The sequence below is a fragment of the Cryptomeria japonica genome, chromosome 7 (genome assembly GCF_030272615.1).
Source record: "Cryptomeria japonica chromosome 7, Sugi_1.0, whole genome shotgun sequence".
In the NCBI taxonomy this organism is placed as follows: Eukaryota; Viridiplantae; Streptophyta; class Pinopsida; order Cupressales; family Cupressaceae; genus Cryptomeria; species Cryptomeria japonica.
The window spans coordinates 13,201,616-13,215,908 of record NC_081411.1 but is presented as its reverse complement, the minus strand read 5'-3'; positions in this window follow the sequence as shown (position 1 = coordinate 13,215,908).

Below are 14,293 nucleotides of genomic sequence, written 5' to 3'. Positions count from 1 at the left end.
TTTTCATTGATACCAACACTAGTTGTTTGGATTCTTTATCGACACCCTTATAGTCCCTATAAGATGAGTGCTTTCAGGTTGATTTGGATCTGACATGCTTTGTTAGGCTTAGGTATAGTTTCGTTATGGAATTGGCTTTTTCATGATACTCATGCTCATATTCAGTAAGTTGGTTTTGGTCTAGTGATCAGATGCTATCCTGTTTGCTTAGAAGCTTGGTTTCTAGTTTCGGCGAGGGTTTCACCAGCAAAGCTTTTGATGAAGATCTTTGATGAAACACATAAGTGGTGTTGGTGTATCTTTTGGTGGAGTTTCAGGATGTTGTTGGTGATCATGTTTGAGACTTGGTGGATGGAGATCATTATTGTAGCGTGTGGACCTATAATGGGTCCTAGTTGATCTAGGTTATGGACCATCTTTAATGAAGCGTGTGGATTGGACCTCTTGATAATTTTTTAGGATGTCTTATGTGTTGGATATTATTTGTTTGGTCTAAGGCTGACATAATTTTTAATTATATAATTGGTTTATTAGCTGGTTGCTGACCTGATTGTTTATGCTCAAGGGTTTGTATATATAGATGTAAGATCTCATTGTAGATCATCATGGTAATATTAAAGGTCATGGTCAAGGGATGTAATGTGTGAATAATGTAGTATCATTCAGGCAGAGGATTTGTTCGATCATTAGAGATTGGATTGCATTTATGTAAGAGGATTTAGTCCTCTAGTATTGAGCTTAACCAAAACTGTACTCAAGCATAGGAGATGCTATCTTTTGTAGTTCAACACTTCTCTAGATTGTAGTCTGTATTTCTATGTAGTCGGTGAGACTCCTTTTTTGATGAGCAGTGTGCTCTAGGCTATTGGCCTTCCTACAGGAGCAGGTCCCTCAATTGTAGTTCACATACTTACTATAGAAATATTATGTAACTGTGGGTAGGCTTCTCACCATGGTTTTTCCCTTTACTGGGTTTTCCACATATAAATCTTTGTGTCATTTGGATGTTATTTATTTTGTGCTTATTGTTTATGTTTAATTGGTTTAACTACTATTCTGGTATTAATTTTTTGGGTTTTGATATGAAATTTTTAATTGCTAAAGGTTCTGGTAATCTGTGACAACTGATTCACCCCCCGTCTCAGTTGTCTTCTGGTTATTTAAACTTTCTAACAATTGGTATTAGAGCTTTGGTCTTCTCTACAAAAATCTTAATCACTTGAGGAAGATCCTATGGCATCTAAAAGTTCAAGTTCATCTAGTTCATCTGTAGCTATCTTTCATAGAGATATTCCTAGGCTTGATGGAACAAATTACACAGTATGAAAGATTTGGATGTAGACTCACTTGAGATGTCTTGATAAAGAGATTTGGGATATCACACATAATAGTGTCACACCTCATAATCTGACATCTGGTAGTCATCCTCCAAAAAACCTAGATAAGGATCTTGAGAATGATTGTAGAGAAAGAGAAGCCCTCTTATGTGCAATTTCTAATCAGAAAATAATGAGATTAACTGACAAATCCTCTGGAAAGGCTATATGAGATAAGTTGGAGACTCGTAATGAAGGTGACCCTATAGTAAATATTGCTAAAATTGATGGTTACCAAGTAAGATATGAAAACCTAAAGATGGAAGAAGATGAAAGTATTACTGTATTCATGGAAAGGGTAAATAAGATTGTTATGGGAATTCAATGTTGTGGTGGAACTCTAAGCGAAGATGAAATTTTTTCTTAAGTTCTGAGAGCCCTACCACCAACTTACAAAATGAAGTCTCTTGCTATTAATGAGTTAATAACAATGGCTAATACATCTATAAACAAAGATACCTTGGTTGGGAAACTATCTTTTTTTGGGCTTGAAGAATTTGGACCTTCTCGGGCTATGAAGACTAAACATGCTTTTCATGCATCTACATCTACAACCGGTAAGAAAGATTGGAAAGATTTATATGAAAAGGAATTGGATGATATGAAGAGAGAAGATGATGAGTTTGAGAAACTTAAAGAACTATTTCCTAGAAGAGTACCTAAAGGATTGGTAGGAAGTAAGTATGAAGCAAAAACACCTTTTCAATGTTTTTCATGTAATAAGATTGGTCATTTTGCATCTAGATGTCCCGAGAGGAATTCAAAATTTGAAGAAAGAGCTAAAAGATATTTTAAGCCTAACACTAGATATTAGAACAAGTATAAGTACAATAAAAAAAAAGACAAATCATGATCAACCGGTAGAAGACTCTACTAATGGTTCTGACAATGAGAAGGAATGGGTGTTCCTGGCTATCAAGGAAGATGATCCGACACTAGAAGAAAAGGCACTTGCTGATAAAATTGAAGACAAGGATGAATGGTTAATTGATAGTGGTTGTTCACATCATATGACTGGAGATAAAAGCAAGTTTCTATCTTTGCAAGAATTTGATGGCAATCTAGTTACATTTGGAGATGAGAAAGCATGTATGATAAAAGGAAAAGGAACTATATCATTAGATGGTAAGAACAATACTGACAATATTTATTATGTTGAAGGTTTAAGTCATAATATTTTGAGTGTAGGACAATTGGTAGATAAGGGATTTTAATTACAGTTCAAGGATGCAAAATACAAAATCATTGACGGATCTGGTTTGGAGATTGGAACCGGTACAAAAACAAAAGGTAATATATTTCATTTGAATTCCGGTGAGAAGATGTGTTTGATTACACAAATTTATGAGAATTGATTTGAATTTTTATTGTATTGTAAAGATCAACTCAATTAAGGCAGTGAGGGATATACCTAAGATTATGAAGCCCTATAATCCAGTATGTAAAGAATGTCAAATGGGTATATAGGTCAGAACCTCTTTCAGGAGTATACAAGATAAATCAAATGATGTTCTTGATCTTATTCATACTGATTTGTGTGGCCCTCCTAGAGTTAAACAAATTCAAGGTGATAGATATTTCATGCTAATCATTGATGATTATTCTAGAATGATGTGGGTTACTTTTCTAAAAAAAAATCTGAAGCATTTGAAAAGTTTAAAATCTTTAAAGCTCAAGTGGAAATTGAGACAAGATTGAAGATTAAATGTTTGAGGTTAGACCATTGTGGAGATTTCACATCCGATGAGTTTAATAACTTTTGTGCTGCCCAGACACCTTAGTAGAATGGAGTTGTGGAAGGGAAAAATAGAACTATCTTGGATTCTGCTAGAACAATGATGATGGAAGCTAATCTACCTCATATCTATTAGAGATAAGCAGTGAGAATGGTGGTTTATACATTCAAAAAAGTACATATCAAAGGAGAAACTGGTAAGACACCTTATGAATTATGGTTTGGCAATACACCTACAATTAAGTATTTCAAAATATTTGGTAGGAAATGTGATATCAGGAGAGATGATATCATTGAAAAATTTGATCCTAGATGTGATGAAGGCATATTTCTAGGTTATTCTAATGAAATCAAGGCATATAGATATTATAACAAGATATTGCAGAGAATTGTGTAGAGCGCTAATGTTAAAGAAGATGAGCTGAACAAAAGGGAAATTAGAGTTTATGAGAAGAAACCAAAAGTGGAAATGATTATATTTGAACCAGTTACTCCGGTAGTATCAGAGAGTTATACAGTAACTAAAGAATAGGAAATACGAATGAAGAGTCAGAGGACTCCTAGGGATGTGAGATTGAATCATTCAGAAGATCAGATCATTTGGGATAAGAGAATTGGGGTGATGACAAGAAGACTGTCAACTAATGAGGTATGTTTAATTTCATAAGTTAAACTGGTATTAGTAATTGAGGCATGTAAAGATGAATACTGGCTGAAAGCTATGGAAGAATAATTAGATCAGATTGAGAAAAATAACAAGCACCTAGAGCTTGGTATGCAAGGCTGGATAAATATCTTTTGAAGCTTGGTTTTACTAAGGGTAGTGCTAACAGTAATTTATATTATAAGATCACTGATGATGATATACTGATTATTGAAGTATTTGTTGATGACATTATTTTTGCAGGTGAAGATATGTTATGCATAGAATTTTATAAGGATATGGAGAAAGAATTTCAGATGTCTATGATTGCAGAGATGAATTTTTTCTTAGGTTTTTAGATTACTCAGACTGACAAAGGTATTTTTATCTCTCAAACTAACTATGCTAAGGAATTGTTGAAGAAATTTGGTATGGGAGATTCTAAACCGGTAAGTGCTCCTATGGTTACAAGTGACAAATTGACAAGAAAAGATGTTTCTACACCAATAAATCCTACAAGATACAAATTTATGATTGGAGGTGATGAGCTTAAAATATGCTCATAATTTGGATGTTATGATAAACTTTTAAATGCCTTTACTTTTGTTATTTCATGGCTTTTCAAACATTGTTGAAACCTTTTATTGGGATATCCTGTAGCAAGATACTTTTATATTCCTGCAGCTCATTGTGTTGACTTGATTGCATTTATTGCCCCGTTGACTCCCTAAAATGATTGGTATATCGTATACAGTTTTTGAATGATGAAGTAGATTTAAAATGTGTGATTAATGAATAGATATCGTGTATGTGCCATACGCCTTTTCTATTGTCGGTTACCTTTTGTTTCGCAGGTTGTTGAAGAATGATCGAGTCAAGGACAGCCGATCTCGGCCTTGCAGTAAAGTCCATTTCCTGCACAACTTCGAGGGAGCTCCAGCGAAGACTCTTTGACTGAAACCATAGGAAAGAATTTTAATGACAGTCAATCTGGAAAGAGTGGAGTGCTAGATTCTCTCTGGATTGGGTTGAACACATAAATTAATTTATGAAGTTTGTTCCTTGATTCAGGGATATATTTTACTTCCACGTCTTTCTTTGATGGGGTTAGTTAGTTAGTTGCTCTCCTGTTTTTAAATAAAGTTCTCCTCCTGCGTGAGAGAAAGAAGGAGGGAAAAAAGAGAGATGATAGTTAGAGTAAGATAGAATCAGAGTAGTAGATATCATGTAAGAATCAATATGATGATGAAAGACAGAATCTATTTAACTAGAGACAGAGTTTGTTGTTAGTTTCCATATCAACAAAACAATGTATATCATTCTGTTTTTATGAATAAAGTTCAATGAAGTTATGAGTTTAGCATCTGCGTAATCAGTAGATTCTTGCTAAGGGGGCCCACTTAATAAGTATCTGTAGCTGGTTAGCTAGTTGTTCTTTCCTGTTAAACTTCAATTTGCTTTCATCTTTAAAGTTTTTATACAAACTTAGCCTTATATTGCTCCTGCAGCATAAGGAATCCATCACTATGCCTGTTCCTGTAGCATAAGGCTAGTTCATAGTTTGTGTTTCAGTTGTAGTTATCATGGTTTCTGTTTTAATCAAATCATAGTTGAGTTAAAGAACTTTGCATTACCTTCTTGTAGCGTAGATAGAATTTCTTTCCAGTATGTATTTCTGCTAAGATTTGACCAAAACGAGTTCCTAGTGCATATATTTTGCTGGGCCATTTAAAGTATACGTCCCCTGGTTTGACAAGTAAATGAACGTCTACAGAGAGAGATATTGGTCACCTGTTGGAATGCCCAATTCCCAGGAAAGGTTTTACTATGATTTTCATATCCTTTTGTGGGTGCGACCAGGAGGTCTTCTTTACTTGACTTAGACTAGCCCTAACATTATGAATGTTGTTTGTATTGTTTCTAGATTTCAGAGTGATCCTAGAGAAAATCATGAGTGTGGTGAAAAATATTTTGAGATACTTGCAAGCTACATCAGGATATGGTTTGCAGTATCCTATGGGTGATGAATTTACTTTATGTGCATATACAGTTGCTGATTGGGTAGGAGATGTTGATAACCAAAAAAATACTTCCAGTGGAGCTTTATTTCTTGGAAAGAAGTTGGTCTCATGGATCAACAAGAAATAGTCTTGTACATCTTTATCTATTGTTGAAGCTGAGTATGTTGTTGCTGCTATTAACTGTACATAAGTTTTATGGATGAAGCAAATGTTGAAGGATATAAAAGTGGATTGTGATGCACTAGTAGTTATTCACTAGGATAACTCTGCTGCTATTGATATATCAAAGAATCTCGTATTTCATTATAAGATAGAGCACATATCTATTAAGTATAATTTTTTGAAGGAAAAGGTGGAAGTAAATGAAAATAGATTGGTTTATGTGAACACTAAAGAGCAGATTCTAGATATTTTCACTAAACCTTTACCCAAAGAATCATTTGAGTACCTAAGAGATAGATTGGGAGTTTCTTCCCCTCCGGTAGAGACTTGATTGATGCAGTTTGGCATCAATTCAGTATGCATTATTAGAGATACTATTAATTCTAGCACTAATGTGAGGATGCTACTGCTCAGGTGGAGTAGTTAGCTTTGTGATTTAGAGGTTTATGTTTTTGCTTTGATATTTTTGCCAGATTTTTGGCATTCATGTCAAAGGGGGAGAGATGTATGTATAGTTCAGAACTTTATAGAGATATCATTCACATGGGGAGTTTGGTCTTTATTTCAAAACCTCATTTCTATATCTGTATGTGGGAGATTGTTGGTTTTCTTCCATTGGCGGAGACTTGTTTGGCATTTCTTGGTACTTAGATGTTTTCACAGCTAGTCTTGCCATCAATACCAAGGGGGGAGATTGTTGGCCATTTGGTAGAATTGATTATATGTTGCATTAATTTCCTATCATTGATGCCAACACTAGTTGTTTGGATGCTTTACCGACACCCTTATGGTCCCAGTAGGATGAGTGGTTTCTTGTTGATTTGGATCCGACATGATTTGGTAGGGTCCGGTATATTTTAATTATGGAATTGGATTGTTCATGATACTCATGCTCATATTTAGTAAGTTGGTTTTGGTGTGGTGATCAGATGCTATCCTGTTTTCTTAGAAGCCTGGGTTCTGGTTCCAGTGAGGGTTTTACCGATAGAGATTTTGATGAAGATATTTGATGAAACACATAAGAGGTATTGATGCAGCTTCTAGAGGAGTTTTAGAATGTTGTTGGTGATCATGTTTGAGAATTTGTGGATGAATATTTTTGTTGTAGCATGTGGACCTATACTAGGTCTCGATTGATCTAGGTTATGGACTCGCTTTAATGAAGAGTGTGGATTGGACCTCTTGATACATTTTTGGGATGTCTTATGTGTTGGATATTATTTGTTTCATATAAAACCAAAATGTTATGTATTTGGTTTATTATCTGGTGGCTGTCCTGATTGTTTATGGTCAAGGGTTTCTATATATAGATGTAAGATCTCATTATAGATTATAATAGTTATGTTAGAGGTCATGCTCAAGTGATGTAATGTGCAAATAATGTAATATCATTCAGGTAGAGGATTTGGTCAATCATTGGAGATAAAATTGGGTTTATATAAGAGTATTTAGTCCTCCGGTATTCAGCTTAACCGAAACTATACTAAGGCGTAGAAGATGCTATCTTTTGCAGTTCAACACTTCTCTAAATTGTAGTCTGGATTTTTATGTAGTCAGTGAGACTCCTTTTGTGATGAGCAGTGCTCTCTAAGTTGTTAGCCTTCCTCTATGTGGGAGATTGTTGGTTGTCTTCCATTGGGGGAGACTTGTCTGACATTTCTTGGTATTTAGATGTTTTTCACATATAGTGTTTCCATCAATACCAAAGGGGGAGATTGTTCGCCATTTGGTAAAATTGATATTTGTTGCATTAATATCATATCATTGATGCCAACACTAGTTATTTGGATGCTTTATCGACACCCTTCTAATTCTGATAGGATGAGTGGTTTCTTGTTAATTTGGATCCGACATGATCTGGTAGACTGTGGTATAGTTTGGTTATGGAATTGTCTTGTTCATGATACTCATGCTCATATTCAATAGGTTGGTTTCGGAATGGTGATCGAATGCTATCTTGTTTGCTTAGAAGCCTAGTTTTTGGTTGTAGTGAGGGTTTCACCAGCAGAGCTTTTGATGAAGATATTTGATGAAACATATAAGGGGTGCTGGTGCAACTTCTAGTGGAGTTTCAAAATATTGTTGGTGATCATGTTCAAGACTTGGCAGATGGATATCATTGTTGTAGCGTGTGGACCTATACTAGGTCCCAGTTGATCTAGGTTATGGAGTGGTTTTAATGAAGCATGTTGATTGGACCTCTTGATATGTTTCTGGGATGTCATACGTGTTGGATATTATTTGTTTGGTATAAAGCCAACATGTTTCATAATTATGTAATTGTTTATTATCTGGTGGCCAACCTAATTATTTATGATCGAGGGTTGGTATATATAGATGTAAGATCTCATTATAGATCATCATGGTTATGTTAAAGGTCATGGTCAAAGGATGTAATGTGAGAATAATGTAATATCATCCAAGCAGAGGATTTGGTTAATCATTGGAGATCAAATTGGCTTTATGTAAGAGGATTTAGTCCTCCTGTATTGATCTTAACTAGAACTATACTCAAGCATAGGAGATGCTATCTTTTGTAGTTCAACACCTTTCTAGATTGTAGTCTGGATTTATATGTAGTCAGTGAGACTACTTTTGTGATGAGCAGTGCACTCTAGGTTGTTGGCCTTTCTGCAAGTGCAGACCTCTCAATTGTAATTCACATACCTATTGTAGAAGTATTATCTGACTATGGGTAGGCTTCCCACTATTGTTTTTCCCTTTATCGGGTTTTCTCGTACAAATCTTGGTGTCATGTGGATGGTATTTATTTTGTGATTGTTGTTTATGCTTAATTGGTTTAACTACTATTCTGGTCTTAATGTTTTGGGTTTTGGAATTATAGTTTTAATAGCTAATGGTTCTGGTAATATGTGATAATTGATTCACCCCCCTCCCCCCTCTTAGTTGTCTTCTGATTATTTGAATTGTTTAACAATTAATAATTGTCAGAGTTATAATCAAAAGTGCAGTCTTGAAGACATGACATGCCAGTCATAAGATATATGACAGCCATAAGACTATAGAAAAATGAAACTACTTATGAAGAAATATTTCTCTACGCCACATTAGGAGGAGAGAAGGGGTTGAAGGCAGTTGAGAAAATAATGAAGGCATGATTCTAGAAGCTCCAAGTTGTTTGGAGTTGATTAAGGGGTTAAGTTAGCAACATAATCTAAATGCATTTAAAAGTGAATGAAGACCATTTCTAAGCATATGATGTTGTAATGGATATATTCAAGTTCACTTGGTTGAAGAAGGGAATATGTCAAAATGGGGATTCAATGCAATAAAATCTTGGTTCCTTCAAGGTGGGAATGACCTCCTTATTTTCCTAGGGAATTAATTGAAGCTAGAGAGAAATATAGGAGGCTAAGGATAGCATATTACAAAGACATTTTCATGTATCCACTTATTGTGTAGAACAAACAAGGATAGCTCATCATTTCTATAGCTTGTTGGAGCTCTTTAGGAGGAGTAACAAAAAGATTGACTGTCAAAGAACCTTGAAAGTGATTTTACCTAGTTATAGGCTATTGAAGGTATTAATTTCCTCAACTGTACACCTAGAAAGAGGAAAGCAAAAGGTATTGTATAAGGGGATAATTCATCATATCTTAGGAAGGTTTCTTTTTAAGGTTATGAGCAGTTCTTTCTGGTTTTCAGCAAAACCAATATTCTAACTTATACTCCATGAAGAAATAGAACAATTTCTGGTTTTCTTTTGATCTTCTTTTGTGTGCTGGTGGCTATGGATTGGGTTTGGCTCTCACCACAACCTTCTTTCTCTTTTGTTGTTTCTATTGTCATGGTGCCAGCCCTTGTGAACTTAGTAACTGGTCATGTGGGAGAGGTTGGAAGTGGCTTTGCGAAGTCTTCTCTTCTCTTTGGCTGCTTAGAGGTGGAGTTAGATCATGTGAAACTCTTCTTCTTGGTGGTTTCTTCCTTGTTGTTCCTATTGAGGTGGAGAGGGGTTTTGTGGAAGTAGGTTGGAGCTTCTGTTTGTATGGTTGTGGGTTGGTTACTCATTAGTTAAGTGATATTTTGTTGCATCTTTCTTCTATGTAGTGGGTTTAAGATTCTTGTAAAATCCAAGGGCTTCAGGTCCCTTCAAAAATGTTGTATAGGGTTTCAAAACCTATTTTTCCCTCAATCAAAAATGTTTCTATCGTAAAAGATGATCGTAGTTGATACTAGTAATTTTAAATTTTGTTAGCTTTGAAAAAACATAATAGCATGTGAGATGTATCTTGACATAAAAATTGAAATAAAACATATCCTTGTCCTTTTCTAAAAATATTGTCAAGTTATGACCTAAAGCAACATTATGTCCAACAGATTAGGAAAAAATAAAACTCATAAATTCTTAGATTAAAGAATATCAATATCAACAAAAATATATTAGATCAATTGATAGCAGTAATCTAGCATTTGTCATGTATCTTCAAAAAACAATTGAAACATAGACATATTAACTACACTAATATAAAAAATACTAACATTTTTCATACAAAGTTCTAGAGAAGAGTGTTTCTAGTTTGGAGGGTACCCTCAAGAAAATTGGGGAGCAGAGTTATAAAATTCTCAAGGCCAAAAGAAAGCTATTGTTGAAGTTATAGAAGACAAGGATACTATGGAAGACAATGATACGAGCCCTAGAGATGCTTATGCAAGCCCAGGTAAGATAAAACGCACAAGTACTGGGAGATCAACTGGTTAAAAGTTTTACTTAGGTCTGTTTCTTGGTGGGTCCTCTGTTGTCCCTTGTGTGCATGTGTGTGCTCTCCTTTTTCTAGTTTTTGGTCCTTGTTTGTTTGTCAATTGTTTTATCTTTTTTTTTATGTTCTATCTATGTGGGTCTATAAGGTTCAATCTTATTATGTAATTCTATAAAGGCTTTCAGGTCCCTTCAAAAGCTGTTTTTCACTTAATCAAAAATATTTTTTATACCAAGTATTAGTGCAGTTGATACTAATAGTTTCAAATTATATCAGTTTTGAGATTAAAAAAAATAGCATTTGAGATGTATCTTCCAAAATAATTGAAATAAAACAACATAATATGACCTAAAACAACATTAATTCTAGGATAATAGTAAAATACTCAAATCAAATAAAACTCAATTAATACTAGTTTTTTCAATTGATACTATTATTGTCAATTAAATTAATAATAGTGTAATAATTTATGTTGTGATAATTTTACTAGCCTCTCCTTATCACTAAATATTGAAAATAGAAAAACAAACTAAAACAAATATCACTTAAAATGACAGTACTTACCAATATCTTTTGTCCACAAGTTGATTTTAGCTACTAGATGATTTTAGCTACTATATAGGGAGCCCGACCATTTAGTTAAACATTTTCAACTAAGAGATAAGGACTGAGGGGAATCCATGCCACCAAATTTGTGTGGGGCACGATCCCAAACTCATCTCTTTCCCATGTCTAAGCCTTGCACTCAACAAGATTTGATTCCTATTGGGCTCATTACGAACCTTTCAACTTCACTATCAAACCAAGGTCCCATAGACATACTTACCAATATTTTAAAAATTGAGAAAGCACAAGAAGATGATCTTGATAAAAATAAGATGGAGCTTGAGTATAAACTATTTAGACTAAAGAAATGTAATCAATTAACAATAGATTCAAACACATTTGTTTATTATTTTCACCATTTGCAATAAAATATATATTTAAAAAAATATTTAGTGTTGTTGTAGGCATTGATTTGGAATTCTAAAGTGTGACTATTTCTATATATTCTTTTCTAATATGTGAAAATTTATATTCTAATTATAATAATATAAGCATTGATACAAAAGAACCAATAACACAATAATATTAATAATGTTAAACTAATTTTTTAAAATATCAATTCCCCTTTCTTAGATTAAAGAACACCAATCAATATATTTTAATATATGCATATGCCACTATTAAAGACTAAGAGAGGTTATTCAATAAAAAAAATGGACATGTTAATGACTGCAGTTGATACTACTAATTTTAGTTATATAAAAAATAGTGGCATTTGAGAGGTATCCTTATAAAAACAATTGAATGAGAACATACACTAGACCACTACCTACAATATTTTCAACTAATGATCAAAACCCATATTAAGTCTAGTAGTCAAAGAAAATAATAGTATAACTAATATCCATAAGTTCTTAGATTAAAGAATACCAATGAATACATCTGAACCAATAATTAACATTTTTGACATGCAGTCATTACTAGTAATCTTAAATTAAAGATTACTAATTAATAAAGGCATGGATACATTGATTAAATTAATATAAAAAATATTAATCAATAACATTTTTGACAGAAAAATTAGTGTAGTTGATACTAGTGATTTCAAATTATACCAGTTTTGGAGAAAAATAGTAGCATTTGAGATGCATATTCACAAAACAATTGAAAGAAAACACATACTAATTCCTTTCCTAAAATATTGTCACCTTATGACATAGAATAAAATTAAGTCCAATTGATCAAGAAAATACCAATATCAGATAAGACCCATTAATACTTAAATCAAATAATCTCAATCAATAACTTTTTTGAGAAAAAAATAGTTTCAAATTATATCAGTTTTGGAAAAACATAATAACATTTGCTATGTATCTTCAAAAAATAATTGAAAGAAAGCATATACTAGTAACTTTTCTAAAATAGTCAACTCATGAATTCAAATAGCACTAAGTCTAATAGACCAAAAAAATATCAATATCAAATAAAACTCAATATTATTAAATTAAATAATACTAATAAATAAATATCAAAGATATTAATCAATAACACTCTTGACAAAAATACAGAGTAGAGAAGTGAACAAGACTCGAAAGGTGATATGGCACATAGATTCGGCTAAAGGAGATAGGTGTTCGGATGAGGAGGATGCAGATGAATTTTTTGGGCTCCACACTATGTCTCTACCTCTATTAAAGAGATGTTTGGCTCTCTTTGTTTTTTTTTGGCATGGACATGGCTGTGGGTTCCTTTTCTTCTGCTCGATCTAGCTGTGGACGTGGCTGTCCCTATGATGAATGCTGCTGGTGTGGCAGTCATTTTTCCTTCTGTGATTCTTAGGCTTCTTGGCTATGTCTTTGCAAAGGTTGTTTCCATGAGTTTGGTCAACGTTGTTGTCATATAGGGTTTTTGTGATTTTTCCCTTTATTGGCTGCTATAGTTGCTAGCTTTTTATTGACAGTCCTGTTTGTTGGTTCCTTGGTTGTTGTGGTCATTTAGGTTCCTATTGGTGGCTCTATTGTTATTGGAACCATCTCAAGGATGGTCTTTCTGACATTGTTTGGGTTGGATTTTGTTCTTATGGGTGCACACAGAGGTGGTGTTTGGTGTTTTCCTATCTTAGGTCTCTGTTTGGATTATTTGAGATTTGTTGCTAGTAATTTTCAAGAGCAAATCTTAGTTGTTTGGTTTCCTTGTTTTTGGTTAAGAGATAGTTTTCATTTTGAGGTTGTGATCAGGCTTGTTGGAGTCTAGTGCTTTCAGGTTTTCATTGTGCCTATGTGGGCTCAAGCTACATTTCTTTTGATCTTTATTTGTGTGGCTCATGGATATGGATTGGGTTTGGTTCTAACCACAATCTTCTTTCTCTTTCATAGTTTATTGTGATGGTCACATCCCTTATGGAGTTGGTGATTGTCCATGTGAGAGTGGTTGGAAGTGGCTTTGTGAAGGCTTCTCTTGTCTTTGGCTTCTTAGAGGTGGGGTTAGATCATATAAAAATCATCTTCTTGGTGATTTCTTCCTCTATTATTTCTATTGAGGTGGGATCCTTTTCTATTGAAGTGGAGAGGAGTTTTGCGCTAGTAGGTAGGACTTGCTAGACTTGCCAATTGGAGGCCTTTGTTGATTATAAGAGGTAGTTCTTTCATGATTAGCTTGTGTTTGTATGGTTGTGGGTTGGTTACTAGTTACTTGAGTGATATTTTGTTGCATCTTTCTTCTATGTAGTGGGTTTCAGATTCTTGTAAATTCCAAGGGTTTTAGGTCCCTTTAGAAAATGTTGTACAGGGTTTCAAAATCTATTTTTGCCTTAATAAAAAATGAAAACATATCGTTGTCCTTTTCTAAAAATATTGTCAACTTATAACCTAAAATAACATTATGTCCAACAGATTAGGAAAAAATAAAACTCATAAGTTCTTAGATTAATGAATACCAATCAATCAGCAAAAGAAAATTAGCAATTGAGATGTTAACAAAAAAATTGTCAACTTATGACATACAAGAGGATTAATCCAATAGAACAGAAAAATAGTAGCAGCAAATAAAGCCCATAAATTCTTAGATTAGAGAATACCAATCAATACATCTGA